Source organism: Canis lupus, chromosome 38, assembly GCF_048164855.1.
Source record: "Canis lupus baileyi chromosome 38, mCanLup2.hap1, whole genome shotgun sequence".
In the NCBI taxonomy this organism is placed as follows: domain Eukaryota; kingdom Metazoa; phylum Chordata; class Mammalia; order Carnivora; family Canidae; genus Canis; species Canis lupus.
In genome coordinates, this window is record NC_132875.1 from 5,364,529 (window position 1) to 5,384,549 (window position 20,021).

Sequence of the window (20,021 nt, forward strand, 5' to 3'; positions counted from 1 at the left end):
CTTGAAACTAGAATCCGGCCAAGGAACAAAATGGTGGGGCATTTGTTCAGATGTGACCATGCTTTGTGTTTAACTACCCAGCCTTTGGTGTCCTTGACGTACGTTACGCCCTCTGCTTCTCTAGTTTTGGTCTGCATGGTGTTACCTTTGTGTTCAGGATGGACTCCCCATGTGAACACCGGCCTTCAGATGTAGTTCAGTCCTCTCCCAGAACCGTGCTCTCAGCCACTCCACTCACTGCCTTCCAGAACAAATGGACTGTGTGTGTCTCCTTCCCTTCACAAAATGTTCTATAATCATATTTTCTAGCTTAAAACAAAATTAGTCTCTTAAGGGTAACACTCTTCTCTGGCACTTTTATTTATTTATTTATTTTTATTTTTCCAGCACTTTTATTAACGGACTGCTTTCCTTCAGGGATTGTAATGCTTCGTACGAGGTGCCAACCCATGTCTTTTCACATCATCCAGGGAAGGAGGTGTGAACTACTTTGCGGGGAGGAAACTAAGCTTTTGTCTGTGTTGAGTGTAGACAGAACCTTTGGTAGGTGTCTCGGGCCTTGAACCTGCGACATGTGGTCCGTGTTGAGTGTAGACAGAACCTTTGGTGGGCGTCTCTGGGCCTTGAACCTGAGACATGTTTGACACAATTATCATGGCCTCTATTTTGTGATACCCTAGGTCTATCAGTTTGGTTTATTTTTCCCCCCAGTATGTGAAACAGGTCGTTTTCTGGTATCAGTTCATCGTGACTTGGAGTCACGATCCCATGGCTTCCTACAAGATGACCAGCTCGGTTTGTGGATCTTCACACCTGGCCTCCCACACCCTTCACATCCCTGTAGCAGATTGGCAAGCTAGCTTTGCTCTTTGGCCCACCTCCCACCCCTGCCAGGGGTTTGGTAGGGCAAACGTTCATCCAGGAAACTCGGACTGACCCCTGAAGAGTCTGTTCTAAGTATGGATGGTGTCATTGATTGGGCCTTCACATGCGTCCCCTTTTAATGCTGCTCATGATGGTTTTCTTTTCCCTTCTCATAATAACATTGCTGGCTTTTGGGGGTTCTTTGAAACACCTTGCTTGAGAAGTCCTCGGCCAAAGAAAACCATGATATTTGGCCTCAAAGTATGGGCTCCGGCTCACATGCGTCCCGTCAATGGCTGAGGGAGAGGGGAAGGATTTCTGGGAAGGGCTATGGAAGCAGTTCTGAGCTCTGGCTGGGAGATCTGCTGATCAAAGGCATCAGGGAAAATGTAGCAACTGCAGGTACCAGCCCTGGGCTTCGCACTGGGGCCAACTGTATGGAGTCTGCGCCCTTCGAAGCCAACTTCCTCTTAGGCAAGTGCAGTGAAGGGAGGCTTTCTCTTTGCCCCTGGGCATCTAGGATTATTTCCAGTGGAGGAAGAGGCCCTGACTTGGCTTGATTAGAGCCAGTGCATCCCTAATGCATCGTGTGCAGAAGACAAGGCCATCGCAGACTCTGAGCCCTTCCTTGCTACTCGACCCTCTTGACAGCTGGTAGCTGGGAACAGGGCACTTGTTCTCCCCGGTGGGCACGTTCAAGGGCTTTCCCCAGTCCGATGTGGCCCATGCAGCTCTGTTCTGTGGTCCAGTGCGTGCTGCCTGAATTTTCTTTGTCGCCCTCCTGCCACCGCCCCACCCCTCACCTTTAAAAGCAAAACGTGTGCAGGAGCAGCATCTCTCTTCCTTCATCACCACCTCTGCTTTCTTTCTCCCTTCTTTTCCTCCTTCCAGTGCCGCCTTTAGCAACAGGGAGAGACAGAGTTATAGTGGTTGAAGAGGGGTGGGGGTAGGATGATGCTGTTCAGGAAAAAAAAAAAATCAGCTGAGAGAGCTTAAGGCCGGGAGGAGGGAGGAAAGAACCCTCCAAGCATAGCACAGCGCAGACCCGCTCCCCAGCCTCTCTGAAGGAGGGTGATGAATTTGGTTTGCGCCAACATTAAACTGATAAATGAAATTTGTACGTTAAAACAATGATAATTTAATTGTATTTTCTTTCCTTCTTTCCCATCCCGGCTTCCGCCTCCCCCCACCTCTTACTCACTCTTCAGCTTTGGGTGTTGGGGGGGGTGGTGGGTGGCTGCGGGGAGGGGGGCTCTGCAAGCTGTCGGTTTGCATTGTGCGGACGGGGAAAGGTCTCTACCTGGCTCATTTTGTCCCCTTTGCTTCGGCTGTCACTGCTGACAGTCCTCATGTTTATTTCATCTCGCGTGGTGGCTGTCTCGTTTCCCTACCCTCCGATGTCATTAACGCACAGAGAGCGGGCCCTGCAGTGTTGAGCCTAATGAATTCCACTGTGGCTGCTCTGCTCCCCACCTCGTTACCAAAGCTCAAGGTGTCAAATTAAACCCAGCCTAGAGAGAAAGAGAAAGTGCGGGAGAGAACGGCGGAGCAGGGGAAGCCGGGGAAGCGGGAGGCGTGGGGAGCACACAGACAGCGCCCCAAAAAGAGCAGGTGGGCAGAGAGATGCCACAAATGGGGGTGACTTCCTGCGACCAGGTCCACGTTAAGCAAGGTGACATGCGGGACTCTCGGTGGGACCTGATGACCTGCCCTGCGTGGTGTGGGCTTTTGCACCTTGGCCTTGGCTGCGGTGTGTTGCCTTTTTCTCATTGCCTGATTGATTTATCCTCATGGTTTATGCAGATTGGGCACCTTGCAAAAGCAGGCACAGCAACTAGAGCGAGCGAGAACAGAGCTTGTGTGTGTGTGTGTGTGTGTGTGTGTGTGTGTGTGAAAGTGGAGGCCAAACGAGCACTCCAGGGTTAAGGGCTCTGATCGGCTACAGAAATCCATGTTTTCAAATGGTGGAAAGAGGGGCCCCTGGCTGTCTCAGTCAGTAGAGCATGCAACTCTTGATCTCAGGGTCCTGAGTTCAAGCCCCACAGTGGGTGTGGAGCCTGTTTAAAAAAATAAAATAAAATGGTGGAAAGAGAAAATCACCACATAAGTGAAAATAATCCCCGTGGATGCTCTCTCTCCCTTTCCCCACACCCACTCCAGTCTTTTTATTTCCTTCATCTCTTTTATGCATGACATTATACGACTTACAGCATTTTTCTCTAAGTTACTGATATTTTATCATTGGGGTGTTTTGTCTGGACGACCACTAGAGTTCTCCCATTTTACAGATGGGTAAGTGTGTGGAGATGTTACCTCACCTGTTCAAGATGATTGAGCTAGAAAGTGACAGGGGTCCTAGTATAGGTCTTCTCTTTTCAGAATTTCACCTTTTCTCCCCCTTTACCACAAAAATTCCTAGACTTAGTCAAAGAGGGGAGGATATTGGTGATGAATTTTAAAAATTGAAGTAAATTTATATACAGTAACATGCATAAAACCTGAGTATATGCTTGGATGTATTTTGACAAGTGAATTTGCCCGTGTAACCGACACCCAGTTAGGACATGGAACTCTTTCATCATCCTAGAAAGTTTACTTTGGCCTTTTGTACTTCAGTTCCCTGCCAGCCTCCACCCCAGATAACCACTGTTGTAATTTTTATCATCAGAGATTAATTTTTGCCAGTTCTTACGCTTCATATTAATGGAATCATGTACTATATATACAGTTGATCTTTGAATTACTTGGGTTTGGGTGTGAGGGTCCGTGTTTCTGAGGACCTTTTTTTCTATAAATACAGTCAGTGCTGTAAATGTATTTTCCGCCTAATTTTCTTCATAAAATTTTCTGTAGCTTACTTTATTGTAAGACTACAGCCTATATAATACATAGAGCATACAAATTAGGTGTTGATCAACTGTTTATGTTATTGGTTGAGCTTCTGCTTAACAGTAGGCGGCTATTAGTAGTTGAGTTTTAGAGGAGTCAGAAAAGTTAATAGTGGCAAAAATCAACAACGCAAGAAACAACAAGTGTTGGCAAGGATGTGGAGAAAAAGGAACCCTCATTCCCTATTGGTAGGAATGCAAACAGCTACTGTGGAAAACAGTACGGAGGTTCCTCAAAAAATTAAAAAATAGACTTTACCATATGATCCGGTAATCCCATTACTGGGTACTTACCCAAATCATACCAGAACACTAATTTGAAAAAATATATGCACCCCTATGTTTATTGTAGCGTTATTTAAAATAGCCAGATTATGGAAGTAGCCCAAGTATCCATTGATAGATGAATAGATATAGAAAATGTGTGTACACACACACACACACACACACACACACACACACACTGGAATGACATTCAGCCATAAAAGGAATGGAATCTTCTCATTTGCAGCAACATGGGTGGATCTAGAGAATATAATGCTAAGTGAGCTAATTTAGAGAAAGACACATACCATATGATTTCACTCATATGTGGAATTAAAGAAACAAAACAAGCAAACAAAGAAAAAAAGAGATAAGCTAATAAAACCAGATTAACTATAGAGAATAAGCAGAAGGTTACCAGAGGGGAGGTGGGTGGGGGAATGGGTGAAATAGGTGATGGGGATTAGGAGTACATCAAGAGCGCTGAGTAATGTCTAGAGTTATTGAATCACTATATTATTGCACACCTGAAACTAAATATAATACTGTATGTTAACTAAATGGGAATTAAAAGTAAAAAAAAAAAACTGAATGCATGGCTTTTCCATGATGCGAACGGTCAAATCTCCTAACCCTCACGTTGTTGAAAGGTCAGCTGTCCTTTCGTACCTAGTTTTTGCTCCTCATAAATTTCTTGAGATTTTTCAGATGTTGTTGCTTGAATCAATAAAGAGTTTCTTCCTTTTTACTGCAAAGTGGGTACTCTGTTGTGTGAACATACCATTGTTTGCTTATCCGGTCTCACTTGGGATTTTTTTTTTTTTTTGAAAAAAGTGTTTGTCAAATTATTTGATATTTTTTAAAGATTTTATTTATTTATTCATGAGAGACACACAGAGAGACATAGGCAGAGGGAGAAGCAGGCTCCCTGCAAGGAGCCCGATGTGGGACTTGATCCCGGATCCGGGGATCATGCTCTGGGCCAAAGGCGGACGTTCAACTGCTGAGCCCCCCAGGCGTCCCTGATTTGATGTTTAAGACACAAATTTTCGAAAACAGTTTTGAAGGACGTGACATGGTGGTCACCTTGGCCTGGCTCCCCTGGATTCAGGTGCAGGGCTGTGCTGCCTGGTGAGGGGGGTGGGCGAGCAGAGGTACACAGGCTTTAGGGCCACGCTTCTCAAACCTTGCCCCGCAGCTTGGTGCTTTAAACAGCTTGGGACTTCTTTTTCTCTTGGCCTCGAGTTCATTGCCTGGTTTGTCGTCCTGTGCTCTTCATGACAACAAGCAGGGCAGTAGGGCAGTGATGCCCTTCGTTGGCATTTTGTCATTCCACGTTGGTTATTTAATGGTAAAAATTCTGCTGCTCCTTCCCTCAAGGTTAAAATGGAGCTTTATTCTGGAGAAACTTCTACGATTTCCTTTCCAAATAGTGGAGTGAAGTCAAAGATATCACTGGTTGGAACTAGAAATCTTGGCAGATACTCTTTAAGTACAATGAATTGGAGGCATGTAGCTATAGGGGCAACCTAGAAAACTTTGTCAGATTGTTTGGCAACTTAGAATCACAAGAAAATTCAGGTTCCCTGACATAGCCCAGCGTTCCCTTGGATTGGACAGGTAAGGTGTGTGTGTGAGTGTGTGTGCAGGGAATTGCCACTTGTATTGACAGAAAAGAGGCCTAGTCTTTTGTATTTTGGTTAGAGTTGACATCAGGGTAAGCCAGGAGTTCTCAGGTTTCATTGACTTAGACTTGCTAATAACCCACAGCCTCGCCTTGCTGGGCCCATCGGAGCAGCACGGACCCAGAAGGGTTTGTAAACATGCAGACAAGTAAAGCAAGAAATACTGGAATTTAAATCCTTTCCTTCTTTAAACTCTCTCCAGTGCTGTTTGTAGTTTCTTGGGGATCTAAATGGGGAAGAGAATGGTCTGAGAGTAGAGGCGTGAAGGTGGCCCATCAACATCCTACTTTCTCTGCACCCTGCACACAAAAATTCTCTAGGTATAATTAGTTAGGGGGCATTATAAAGGCTTGTTCAGGAGGGACTTTGTTGTTGTGAGTCGATGGAAGAACCATGGCAGTTAACCGAACCGTTAGCAGAGCCTCTAGCATGTCCGCTTGTGCCAGGGATGGTGCCTTGGCCAGGATAACCCAGGGCAAGAACTGATTTTATGGAAATTAGCCAAAAGAAGTTATTCATTAAGTCAGCCTACCTCCCCCCCGCCCCCATCTCTGACATCCCTCAGGGACACGTGTCTTCTGCAGGGCACCATCCTATGGGGTCTGGTTTCTAGAGTGGAAAAGTCCAGTGTTGAATAAATGGGATTGATGAGGCACATGGATGTTGGGACCACTTTTAACCTCCCAGAGAATAAGCTACTTTTGTTGTTGTCCCATTGGGATGATCAAGACAGTATGAATGTTTCGGGTGATGATCAGTGAATTTTCTTCTCGCAGTTGACCCCATTTTTGTGTTGGCTGGTCTGGAGCTCCAGTTTGCCTCCTTTGATGGCGATCATCTGTTTTTGTTTTGTCTACTTGTTTGCATTGGGCTTTAGAGTTATAAGACACCGGTTTACGACTGTGTGATGTAGTTGCTCTAATCCTTACTGAGGAGGCTTTTACACGGCCTCGGTAGGTTGCTTTTATCACGAAACTGCTGCCATATTGTTAGAGTCTCATACAGTATAAGGACTTGGATGGGGACTCAGGATGACAAATGAGGCAGTGGCTGCCTTTGCAGCCAGTAGGTATATGGAACAGGAGGGCGGTGTTACTATCCACCATTATAGTATACGCCGCTTTGACTGGTGTGGATGGTAGACGTCAGCCTTCGGTGACTACAGGTAGAGAGTGGAATACACACGGCATATTCTTAAAATATTTTAGAAATGATCTTTTTTAGAGAGTCAAAAATAATCTTATTTTTAAGATTAAAATCTTAAAATCAGATCTCTCATGATCTGATTAATTGAGCAGAAAGTGGGCTGTTTAATATAATGAGTAACTTTCGGGATCTATCGATAGAGTTCCTGAAGAGGGAGAACTGTCCCATACAGATTGGTCTAACACATAAATAATTAAGTAACTGTGGCCAGGTGGGCTTAGGCAAATCTGCAGACTGAGGAGTGGAGCAGCAAAAGCCCTTATGTCCTGATGAAACCTGTTATAGTTGACTAGTTAATGATCTTTTTCAAGCAGATAGTAATTCAGAAAGGGCAGGAGCTTCGTATGTCTCTTGGATATTTTTGTCTGAGTTGTATTTGCCTGTTAGGATCTGTATTCTTGGGGTGGCTCAGCGGTTGAGCGTCTGCCTTTGGCTCAGGTCATGATCCCCGGGTCCCAGGATCAGTCCCGCATCGGGCTCCCTGCAGGGAGCCTGCCTCTCCCCCCACCTGTGTCACTGCCTCTCTCTGTGTCTCTCATGAATAAATAAGCAAAAACAATCTTTTTTTAAAAAAAAAAGAATCTGGGGATCCCTGGGTGGCACAGTGGTTTGGCGCCTGCCTTTGGCCCAGGGCGCGATCCTGGAGACCCGGGATCGAGTCCCACGTCGGGCTCCTGGTGCATGGAGCCTGCCTCTCCCTCTGCCTGTGTCTCTCCCTCTCTCTCTCTCTCTCTGTGTGACTATCATAAATAAATAGAAATTTAAAAAAAAATAAATAAAAAATAAAAAAATAAAAAAAGAATCTGTACTCTTCTAATGCATCCAAACCACCGCAGAGTTAGAAGATTTTTCAAAAACGATAGAATCCCTCTCGTCGGAGCTAATTCAGATCAGTAAACCAGTGATACCGAGTGTTTTCCTTACCCTGAAACTGAATTATAAAAAACACTCCTTCATTAGCTTTTTCAGGACTAAGAAGGCTCTCAGATTTGTATGGGACCACAACACGTCTCTTGCCTTCATTTTAGAGAAATGATGAGAAAACTGTCTGGAATTTGGCCGCAACACGGCATGCCATTTGATGCCACTGGAGGGTTTGCTGTGTCAATGTAAGATTGAGTGATGGACACTGAGGAAATGAAGGAAAAAACCCTGCTCAGTGTGAAATGGAAAGTAAAAGGACAGTAAAATGCTAAAATGCTCGGGAAATTCTTGTCGTATGACTAATTGCGTGCGAGGTTCGTAGCTTCCACTTCTGCTGGTACCCTGGTGTTCTGCAAATGGCCTGCTGTCGTGCTTTGCTACTGGCTTTCCTATGTTACGAATAACGTGTTATATCGTACGTGTCCCTTATCAGGTACAGACGATAACATGTTCCACCCACATGTGAGTTTATGAATGGGTGAACTGGGGCTATTTGTTTGACACCAAGCTTGTGTTAAAAATGAAAAAAAAAAAAAAAAAGATCTCCTATGGGGGTGGGGGGGTGTTTGGCCAACACAATGATGTTAAGACAACGTATTCTAGTCTCACTACGCAAGTGAGCTGCTGCTTGAGAAGCAAAACGAAATGACGGGGAGTGTGTTGGTCCTGTTTTCCACGGAGTGAAAAATAACAAGAGCGTATGTAGAGATGACGAAAAATAGTTGAGTTCAAGAGTCAAGCTTCTGAAATGCGTGACAATCGAGGGGCAGCAGAGTGGAGCACTTTTTTTTTTTTCTTTGGGGATTTGGGTAGTTCTACGTGCCCTCGTCAAACATTTTTAGGACGGAGGAAATGTGTCATGCCTTGGTGTCTAGTCAGAAGGTGGGGACATCTGTCTGTCATGTAATTGGGAGACTTCCATCTCAACAGTAGACAATAATAATAGTATTGGTAAACCAAACCTCGTATTATCACTGATGTATTAAAACTGGGATTAATCGAAGCCATAAAATCAAAATCACAGTGAATGCTTCTGTACTGCGTGAGGTAGGGTTGACTTCAATATCAGAAATAAAGCAATAATCTCACAATTCCAGCAGAGCCCATGATCCCTGTTTTATGAGGTCATCAACGAGACAAGAAAGCCGTAGAAGATGCTAATAACAACTCAGTTGGTCCTGAACCATGGAACGTGGGATGTTGAAGTATGTTTACGTCGCACCATTCTGTCCACCGCTGGGTGACTCAGTGTACCTATTGTTCCTTCTCTTGGTCTGCTCCAGTGGAGAGGAGACTGGCTTTTACCTTGATAGGGTGGTCGAGGAAAGAAACCCGCCTTTTCCTTCCTGTGTTAGATTTGCTGTCTTCTTGCCTTTCATTTACTCACCGTGATCTGTGTGGCTTTATCGACCGTTCTGCTTTAAGCCAGTGTAACCTGCGTGCTGTTTGGGAAGGAGAGGTGATGGACAGCTAGCCTCAGAGTGAAACGGACTCCTGGTGCCTCTTCCACTCGGTGACTCACCATCTCATCATCCCGGTGGCTTTGGGGACGGCTTCCTGCGAGGGGAGCTTCTGAAGACGCGCCTCCCTGTGGCTTCAGCGTCAGGGCTGGGGGGCATTTGTGCTGCGATGTCAGGCAGATTCTTGGGGACTGTCATGGGCGGGGTGGGGGGAGTTGGACAGATGATGGTTGGCAGGTGGGTGGCAGATGGGGAGACCTAAAATTCAGAAGTTGATCCCCTTTCTCTTGTAACCACGATGGCGTTCAAGAATTGTGGTTATTTCTCAAATATTGAAAGGGGGGGGGAGGGAAGAACAAAAAGAAGAATGGGGGGAAGGGAAAAAAATAAAACCGCATCCACCTTACAACCCGCTCCAGTCCCGCAGCCAAGATTTAGTGCACTCGTGAAAGTGACCCTGTGCCCACACACCAGGAAGGCGAGTGCCATCAGTTCTTAAGGCCCGAGTCAGCTCGGTGTGTAGATCAACCACTTGAAAGCTGCTTTCTCTCTGCTGCGGTCACAGGGGTTTCTGGGAATTTCAGTTCTTGCGTAAGAATGGCCAAAATAAGTGCAGATATCACTGGAGATAAAATACCAGAGACCTATTAAAACACATCATTGCTGTGCTGGCTCCTCAGCATCACAAGCAGCGGAACTTCAGCGTTTGCTCTGATAGCAGCTCCCTCGCCCTGCGTGTTTGACGGTGTAGAAGTGTGTGCGCAGCGTGGTGTCGTAGAAATAAGGCCGGTTTTTGAGTCCAACGTGAAACGTGAATGCGGCATTCCCGTTCTGCTGCACGTCTACACGGAAGAGCCAGCTTTAGGACTCTGGACGGGCCACTTGACCTCCCCAACGCCGGGTTATTGGTTGGTAAAATGAGGATTTTAGTGACTGCCTTATAATAAAAATAATAGGCAGTGTTTACCGAGCACCTGCATAGCACGGAGTGTCGTCGTCACTTGACACACATCAACCATCCGAAGACCCGCCGCGGCCCTCTGGAGTAGAAGCTCTTCTGCTCGTTCTATAGCAGAGCAAAGAAAGGGCAACAAAGAGCTCGAGTCACTTGCCCCAGTGCAGTCGTTATGTGGCTCGATCGTGGGCTCTTAGATTTCTAGAACCATCACCCAGATGATGGGAAGACTTAACCAGAGCCATGCCCGTCCGTCACCCGGCCCACCGCCTGGCGACTAGGAGGCACTTACGAAGGGTGGCTTCCGTCACCACCCTTTACTCCTACTCAGGAACGGCGTGACCTGGGCACAGAGAGGAAGTCTTCCTTTCCCCGAGTAGTTGGAAGTGAAGTCTGTTGTTTCAAGCTCTAGAAATCACATCCTGAGAATGTGCCCAGACTTGAAGCTTACGCGTTCACATCATCTCACCTGGAAGAGGGGGGGTGGGTGGCGAAGGTCGGGTTGCAGTAAGGTTTGGGATCCCGCATCCTGATTCCTGGGGAGGGGCACGGGCAGGAGAGCCACAGATCCTTTCTTTCCAAGCTTCTAGAGCGGGACATGCATTTCTCTGCTACCTCCTCCTCGGGAAGCTAGCCCTCTGTTGTAGTCTCGCCTGAGTTCCTGGAGAACAATGGTGGCTTAGACTGACTTCCCTTGTGTCCCCAAAGCACCTTATTTAGGGAGAGTGGTGACCATGTGCTGTGTCTTCCCAAGCTGTTTGTTGAGCGACCGCCATCCTTTGAGTGAGCGAGTAAAGGGAAGTTGAGGTTGTACCAAGCAAGCAGATGAGTCTGCGAAGAGTGTCCTCTTGGCCACTGGGGAGGCTCCTGCCGATCCCCGCTTCTCCCCTCTCCCCAGCAGCGGGGGCATGAGCACCTGGCACCTGGCCGACTGGAAATATGTGCCCAGTCTCGAATTGGTGGTGGTGGTTGTGGTGGGCGTAGGAGGGAGAGAGGCAGAGAGGAGGATGATTGGGGCGGGGGCGGGGGGGACCGACCGCAGGATTGAGGGTGGCGTGCGGCGGTGGTGGGACAAGGCCCCAAGCCAGCAGCGCCCTGCCCGGCTCCTGACTTCCTGTGACAACATTCTGCCTGTGTTCTCGGCTGCCTGTGCTTATTATTTTATTTTACTTTATTTTTTTGAGTTCTGAGCTTGGTTCTCCAGGCTTCCTGTTGATTCCATGAGGCACCACGTATCTGTCCAATAAATTCCTTCCCTGGGTAGGCAAGCCAGAGTCCATTCAAGCTGTTTGTAACCAAAGCCCTGGACTGGTGGAGGAGTTTGGGTGGGGGTGGGGGTGGGGGACCAGATGCCAGCTCAGAAATCAACTTCCCAGGGGAGAGGGAGCAGGGGGCGAGCCCCATCACGTGTTCCTGGGGTGCGTGACCAGAAGGACAGGGTTCTCTGAGTGAGTGAAATCGTTCTGGGAGAAAAGGTGTTACACGAACTGGGGAAGGATTGCACCTGGCTTTAATATATAGGGGAATGTTGTCTAAGCCTGAAATACTGGTTTGGGCTTTGCACGGAGGCCTTTGGGGACCTTGCCTGCATGGGACATGCTGGGGCCTGGAGCTTGGCGGAACTCACACCGGGCTTGAAAAGCAGCTGCCAGGAAGCTGAGGCCTGTCGGCTGCACCGACCATGTGGCAGGGCTGAGAAGACTCAAAACACCTGCCTGGTGTGAGCGATGGGCGAGAGATCCGGGCCACCGTGCGGCTCTCCACCCGCCCCCGCCTTCCCCGGGCTGGAGGGAAGGACTCCGGCCACCACCTAAATTTCCTTTCTGTCAGCCTGTTGCTCCTTGTCCGTCACCGTGTCGCCTAGACGAAACCAAAGTCAGCTATAAGCTGCGTTGGCGAACGCAGAAGGAAGTGGTTTTGTCTAGAGGTCACACTTGGTGGTTGCAGTGACGCCTGCTTCCCCCATCACTTTCTTTTCTTGGTTAACAAAACAGGTCTGCTTTTGTGCACTTTACCCTTGACTGAAGCTCTTCAGTGCATCTGCTGGTCATCGAACTTTGAAAACCCAAGCACAGGACATATATAGACACACACACACACACACACACACACACACACATTTTTCTTTTTTTTTTTTAGTGTCGTATTTTATTTCTAACAATAATAACAGATTGGGGTCTATGTCTCCAAACCAATAATGCATCAACTGTTGATCCTCCTCATTCCCTTTCTAGGATTTATAAGCTCCTCTCCTACAAATTCTATGGAGGACAGGCATTTCCTGCCTTCCCTGTGGAGCCAAGAGCCCCCATTAATATCCCTACCGTGCTTCTGCCAGGGAGGGCGACCAGGTCCTCACCCCGCTGCAGTAGCTGGGCGCGTCTGGAGGCCGACACGCTGCTAGTGGCCATACCTGTTTCCCTTGCTGAAGGACACACAGGTTGGAAGTAGCGAAGAGCAGAAAATCTCTTATCTGGTTTTCTCCACCACCTCTTCCTCACCGGCCTGAATTCTTGTTCTTCTTCTTTTCTTTTTTTTTTTTTTTTTTTAAGATTTTATTTATTTACTTGACAGCAAGTGAGAGCATGCACGAGCGGGGAGGGAAGGAGAAGCAGGCTCCCCGCTGAGCAGGGAGCCGGATGCGGGGCTCAATCCCAGGACCTGGGATCATGACCTGAGCTGAAGGCAGATGCTTCACCGAAGGAGCCACTCAGGTGTCCCTGGACTGAATTCTTTATAAGCCGAACCCCTGCTGCCATTCGCTTGTCTTTTAATTCTCCGGATCCATAGTGGGCAGGAAGGAAAGGAGTGTGTGCTTTGAGCGTCTGTGCATGAGCCCAGCAGAGCTCCCTCTCTCCCAGGTGTCTGAAGGACACCCCACCTGCACCAGGGGTCACAGTACCCGTGCTTCGGGTCCCCAGGCTCTCCACATCCGTAGGGAGAGCCCGGGACCGTTTCTGAGGTGCGGCCTAGCGACCGCTGGCAATTCCACCGTAAGCCAGTCTCTTATATTGATCTTTGTGATTTTATTTTTGGCTCGAATGTACACATAAGCATTACGACCGCGATGGAAGGTAGAAGTTGTGTCAGCTCTTTATTTATTTCGCATCTCCAAGCAGAAGTGGACAGGTTGGTTATAGAGTTAAAAGGCGGAGGTGTGGCGGGGGGGAAGCCTGAAGACCTAAAAAAAACACCAACTCGCATCAATTTTCTGAATGGTTTCTTCTTAAATACTCTCTCTAAATCCTATTAAATCAATTCCTCTCAGACTTGAAGAAAGACCTCCTCCCACCCCTTTATTTAAATACCTCCTTGGTCTGGTTTTGGAATGGTCAGTCTGACCAGACATTAGGCCTTGTAGGACGCGTGCTTTAGGGCAGAGTGCATAGGGTGCTCACAGAATCCCGTGAAGCCCTGGGAGACCCCGAGCATCCTCTGCACTGCCTCCTGTACCAAGTCAGTCATGAGTTCCCACAGTCAGCTGTGGTGGTCCGGTGTCCTGCATGATGGCGCAAGGTCAGACGGGACCCTGAGGAGACCCTTCTGGCAAGCCTGGAGCCCCCCCTTCATCCCTGCACCACCCCCCTCCCAGCAGACCCAGGGTGGAGTGGGGACTTGGAGCATCCCTGGATCAAGGTGTCTTGCACAGCCTCCCGGCAGTGGGATGCCGTTGTTCCCAAGCTGTGCTGGTCTTTCTACAATTCTCCTGCAGTTCAGTCACTCAGTTATTATGATCACGCTCTTTCCCCCGGTCGTTACCTTCTGGCGACGTGAAGGTTTAGCATTCTGCGTTGTACATACCTGTGCACACGCGTGCAGGTTGATCCTCTTTTGCCAGAAAGTGGTTCATGTGCAGGATTTTGATCAGAACGGAGTTTTTCTATCTCCTGGACTAGAACCCTCTCCCTCCCGTATCTTAATGATTGTGTTCCTGTGAAGAACTACATCTCTAAAACACAGGTGTTTTGAAATGGACTGTGGTGCCATGGAAGCGCATTGGTGCTAACATGAGCACGACTTGTGAAAATACGTCCTGCCCAGCTTTGTTACCTTTCAGGGGTCTCCCAGAAGCCACGGCGCACATGTGTTGGCCAAAGGGATGACTTAAGCAAAATGGAAACTGTGCCTTTCCCCCCCCTCCCCCAGTAAGTCTTGTATTGTGAGATTTGGTCAGAGCAGAAGGTGTCTTAGTGGGGGGGACCTCTCCCCATGGATGCAACATGATCTAGTGTAATAATATGTCACTGTTCAACATTACCTGCTTCGGGCTCTGGCCCATAGCTTGCCTGGTCTAGGCTCTGAACGCGAAGATACTTATCACCGACACGCTGTGTGTTCTTTAAAAGTAAAGTTATATCAAAGATACTTACATTTAATGAGATGATTGCACCTGTCTGTCATTGCAATTAAAACATTTATGAGATCATCAAACACTTTTTGAGCGCTCCTCAATGCATTGCTCTTGGTATGATATCCTATCCATCATAGTCCTATGCAAATAATTACATTAGCAAAGTATGGGGAAGTGTGTTGGCGCCTTAAGTAAAATATCAATTGCCAGGTAAGTTGGGGTGAACCCTAGGCCACCTTTCATAGTACAACTATGACTAATCAGATGATGTGTAAGTTAATTACTCTTCCCAGAAGCCAAGTGTTGAAGAAAGTTAGAGATGGTGGTCTTGCGTGCAGGAATCCAAGCACCTGCTGAGTGGTACCTGATGATTTTGTCAAGGAGTTTCAAGCAGCCTCCCCGTTTGTGACAGGTAAATCTGGGAAGAGCAAAATGCTTGCTTTTGTCAGTCAGAAGCTGGCAGCCACTTTGCGTGTGGTGAATATATTGAATTACTCATATTAATCCACATAACCAAGGGAGGTGGCTGTATGTCAGTGAGAAGGACATAGATACCTCCACTGAAGAAGATGAGCTGAGATCCTGGAGTTCAGAAAGCACTAGTGCCCCTCATTTCTTTCCTTTTTTTTTTTTTTTAAAGATTTTATTTATCTATTCTAGAGAGACACAGAGAGAGAGGCAGAGACACAGGCAGAGGGAAAAGCAGGCTCCATGCAGGGAGCCCGATGTGGGACTCGATCCCGGGACCCCAGGATCACACCCTGGGCTGAAGGCAGACGCTCATCCCCTGAGCCACCCAGGGGGATCCCTATTCCCCTCATTTTACATGATGAAGTCTTTTCCTTCTCACGAGGGTCGGACATTAACCAGCTGGAGGACCTTGTCCATGGGTTGTTTTAAGGCTCTGTGTCTTCTCTAATAGGCAATGCCTGTCCCTCCACGGCCACGTGTTCACGTTGGTTTTGTAGCAGGTGGCTGCAGTGCCAACGTTGGTCATGATCTCAACCAGCACAGTGTATTAGGGTTTCTGCCTTGGGTTGAACCCCCATCACGAGGGACAGGTCCTGGAGTCATTCTGCGTTGTGCTCGAGCTTCACAATGGCACAGACTTGGAATCCGTGTTGTAGGATCGCAGAAAAGAGACCTTTCATGATAGGTGAGGCAAGGGGAGGACTGGCACCTTCCTCAGTGAAGTATCAATCCTGTAATGAATCCTGTTGAGTGGTTTATTTAGGAGACAGTTGTCTCACTGGGCAGAAAGAATTGATGAGGTCACTTGCATTGGACTTTTTAGCTCATTAAAAGTAATATACTCTGGCTCCTCTGAGCAGAATAAAAAAGTTTCTTAAGATCTTGGGTTTAAAAAAAACGAAGGTTAAAAAACACGTGAGGCCCTGGTCAGCTCACAGTATGTCTGGACGGCCCGACGGCCCGTGTCCCCTGAGCCCAGCAGTGCCATGGAGGCTCCTCCACCAGCCAGGACAGTGCAGACCTGCTGCCAGTGGTTTGGTCACTTCTGCCCCTAACGATCCACATGCCCCGTCACCGAGGTTGCCAAGACCCAGGCCTCTGAGTTCAGCTGCTGCTCTCTCAAATCTAAGCTTCATCAGATTGGTGGGAGACCCATTTTATCTGCCTGTATCCAGGTGCAAGGGTGTCTGGGGTTTTAGGTCTTGGGGTTTGGCCTTGGGAAGGTGGACTCATAACGTAGGAAATTGTACTGGCTCGAAGACGTTCAGCAGCAGTGAAGTGTAAGGTACGGGATTCTCAGTTTGGAGCAACTCTAGGGACAGGGTGGGGGTGGTTGCACCAAACCGGATGGTGTTGGGGAGCTCTGGAGCATGGCTCGCGGGTGCTGTTCACTGTCCTGGGAATGCCTCGGCCTCAGAGGAGGTCCCCGTTGGCCACCTTCTTGGGGTCTACGTCTACCATGGTGGCTCCCTCTGGCGGCTTTCTTGGCTGCCACGCGGCAGCTCAGCTCTTCCTCCCAATAGCTTCAAAGGCTGGGTGGAAGGAGAGGCGGCTCTGTTCCTTTCTGCATTCAGTGGACACCCTCTGAATGCTAAAAGGGGGCTCACGTCCATTATTATCATTATTCTTATTTGATGCTTTTGTATATAAATATGCCTAAGGTTTCAAAGATTCCGTGATGTATTTAGCTAATGCTTATGTTGTTATAATGTACTAGTGTGTTCGTTTCTCAGATTAGTCTGAGAAAGAAAAATGAAATGATGATAGCTGCTCGAAGACGCCTGATAACAGATTCTGGTTGATGGAGCAGATACTCTGCAGCTTGATAAGCTCAGTAGAACTGTGGGGCTTGGGTTATTGCTATTCCAATAATAGAAATGTCCCTCGACTGGCTTCAGAGAATATCAGTTAATAATGCCTGGGAGAGGGGCTGAAATAAATACAGAGGCTGAGGGATGGGGGCGAGAAAGAAGATTCCCGAAAGTCCCTGGATTTTAAAATCGAGGCGGATTCAGACTAAAATCCTCCCTTCCTCCTGAAAAAGTAGCGATAAATCATAGATTAGTAACCACTACCTTTTATGAGTCCTGATTATGTGCCGAGGGCCTTTATTAGGTTATCTCACTGAATCTTCTTCAAAGAACTCTTTTTTTTTAAAAAAAAAAAGATTTTATTTACTTATTTTAGAGACACACAGGAGAGCATGAGCAGGGGGAGAGGCAGTGGTGGAGGGAGAGAGAATCTGAAGCAGACTCTGTTGAGCGCAGAGCCCGACGCGGGGCTGGATCCCACAACCCCGGGCTCGTGACCTGACCCGAAACCAGGAGTTGGTTGCTGAACTGCCTGAGCCACCTGGGCGTCCCCGCAGAGCTCCTTAAAGGAAGGCGTCGATCCTCCTTTTCTCAGGTGAATAAGCTGAGATTTGGCGATTTTCTGCAACCAGTCTTCGTCACATGTTTCTCTTGAGTGGAACTGGGGTCTGAATCTGGATTTGCTTGTTCGCACCAGGCTACACCCTCAGGACAGAGCCTGAGCTCCCATCTGTCCTGGGATGGTTCTGGAGCTCTAGGTAATTCCTCACAGGCTTCGTTGCCCTCCACCCAGATGGACGCTGCCTCTGGAGGCTTTTTCCGGCCTGCTGCTCCATTTTCACGAATGCTTGGCCTCACGACTGTCCCTTTCGCTCATGGACCTCATCTTGCTCATCTAGTGTGTGGGTGTGTGTATTTAGCTTCTGTCTTTCCATGGAAGTGAGCTAAGACGTGCAACTGTTTGCGCGAAGGCCTTGGCCCTGTAGAAGTTTGTAATCTGAAAAAATAAGTATTGGCAGAGTGATAACTCTGACTCTGCCGGGACCCCAGCGTAGGAAGCAACAGGAGACATTTGGGCCGAGACAGGTGCACTGGGTCGTGGTCAGCGAGCTGCATCTCAGACCCTGTGGGTCGCCGCTTGGGGCTGAGAAGTCATCTTACGCACGGGACCTCTGTTGTAGTCCTCTGAGTGCTTCTTCACTGAAGCGGGGTGGACCCTTGGTCCTCAGAGTTCGTATTCTTGGTGTCGGCTGGTAACGTGACGGCAGGTGCCCATGGTATCTAGAGAGCTGTAAGTTTGCGGAGACGCAGGTGTGAAGCACTTCTGCGGGAGTCGGTCCTCAGGCCGGAGAGGCCCCCGCAGCTGTCTCCTCGAGTGGGGTTCCCGTCTCCAGACACAAGGCTCCCTGGACATGCAGTTCATGCTCCCCGCGTTTTGTTTCCTGGCCTGTCCTGGGCTCAAGCGGTCCGGACGGTGGAAGGCTTAGAGGCCAGCAGGCTGTCCCTCTGGCTGGACGCAGAGGGCTCCGGCTCCCCGCATCGGGGTGGGCGCTGTGCTGTTTGCAGATCTCTCCCTGATTGATCAGGCTTGTCTGCAGAAATGGTGATTGATGTCCGCTTCCATCGCTTCTCCTCCGTGAGCTCCTCCTCCTTCGCGTTTTGGTCAGGAACTGTGTCATCGGCGCCGCCTCCTATCATCTGTCCCCGACAGTCGACCCTGTCCTGTACGGTCCTGAACTCGGGCTCGGTGAAACCAGGCACAGAGCCCCCCCACCCAGCACACACCCGGGAGTCTCCTTCTTCCCTAGGCGTCCTTTGTTGTTAACTGGGGCGGCTGGTGAGGGGACAGGAGGTACTGTGCCCCGTTCCCTTTTCCCCACCGCCCCGATCGTGTCCTGATGAGGCGGGGGCTGACTTCCAGGCTCCCAAAGGTTTGTGCTGTGTCTCGAGAAGCGGCCCGGGGGGGGGGCTACCGATCCTCTCTCCTGTCCCACGCCAGCACCCCGGCACCCGGCCCGCCCCCGCCGAGGCTCAGGGTTGCCCCAGCAAGGGGTGCGCGGCCTTCCAGGCCAGGGCTCGGGCCGGGCCGGGGCCCCAGATGATCTTTAGGGTAGGCGTAGCTGATAGGCAGCCTCAAAGCCCTGCCAAAACCACTTGGCCACGGCCCCAAGATAATATTTGAAGTCCTCGTGCTCAAGAGCATCAGAGGATAATGTACTCTTGCCCCTCTTGCCTTACCTTCCCCCAGCGCGGCCAACACTTGACGTCTTTTTATCAGATGAGCTTGGCGCTGCCAGGACGGGCTCCTCGCGCCAACGTGGCAGCAGCCGCAGCCCCTCAGCTTGTTAGACTGAAAGAATGTGCCGTTTTAATTAATGATATGTAAATATCCTTGAATGGGCCGCATTTGCATATTAAGAGAGATTTGCGGAATCTGCGGAGTAATATATTTTAATTAAGGATTAATTAAAAATAATGGGAATTTCATTTCGCCCTGCAGAATCCGTTTAGATTTTAGCACACGTCTGCTTGGGAGTCTGGTAGGAAGGCCCCGCGTTACGATTCCCGCAGACGAGCGAGGCCCTCCCGTGTTTACCATCTTGGGGCCCCATCCAGGAGCGCAGGGAGTACGCAGAGGGATGCGGCGCTCCTGTCGCCTTCCCCAGCACCCACCCATCTTCCTTCCTCCTCTTTGTGATTTTAGGGCTGTTTTGGTATTCTTTATGGTAAAGTAAGTAAATGGCTCTGAGACACGGAACACTAGTTGTGTTGGCAATTATGTTAATGGGATGCTATTAGGCTATGATTCTATATGAGCAATTGGGGAGAAGAAATGCCTTACTGAGAGAGAATGATACAACAGACGTCTGTCTTATTGATATAGCTCCAGTGGTGCTTTCTGCATAATTACACTCGGCCACTTTCCTTTGGGTGGGGGGAGAGGCCGCTGCATTAGGGAGTTGGCAACCAGGGATCGGGGTGAGGGGTGCCCCGTAATAAATGCACAGAGGACGGTGGGGCAGGGCAGGCTCCCATCGCGGATGTGGCTGCCGGCAGGTGAGCACAACTTGCTTCACAGAGATCCTTCTACTGCCCGTCCTTTGCCCTCTCCTCCCTGGAAGTTGTCTCAAGTAGGGACGGA

The 20,021-nt window shown here is 48.9% G+C and overlaps 1 protein-coding gene across 7 annotated transcripts in view; it reads left to right on the forward strand.

Moving 5' to 3' along the window:
- Positions 1-20,021, forward strand: part of PBX1 (PBX homeobox 1) — a 325,769-nt gene that overhangs the window by 83,588 nt on the left and 222,160 nt on the right. The window lies entirely within an intron of this gene.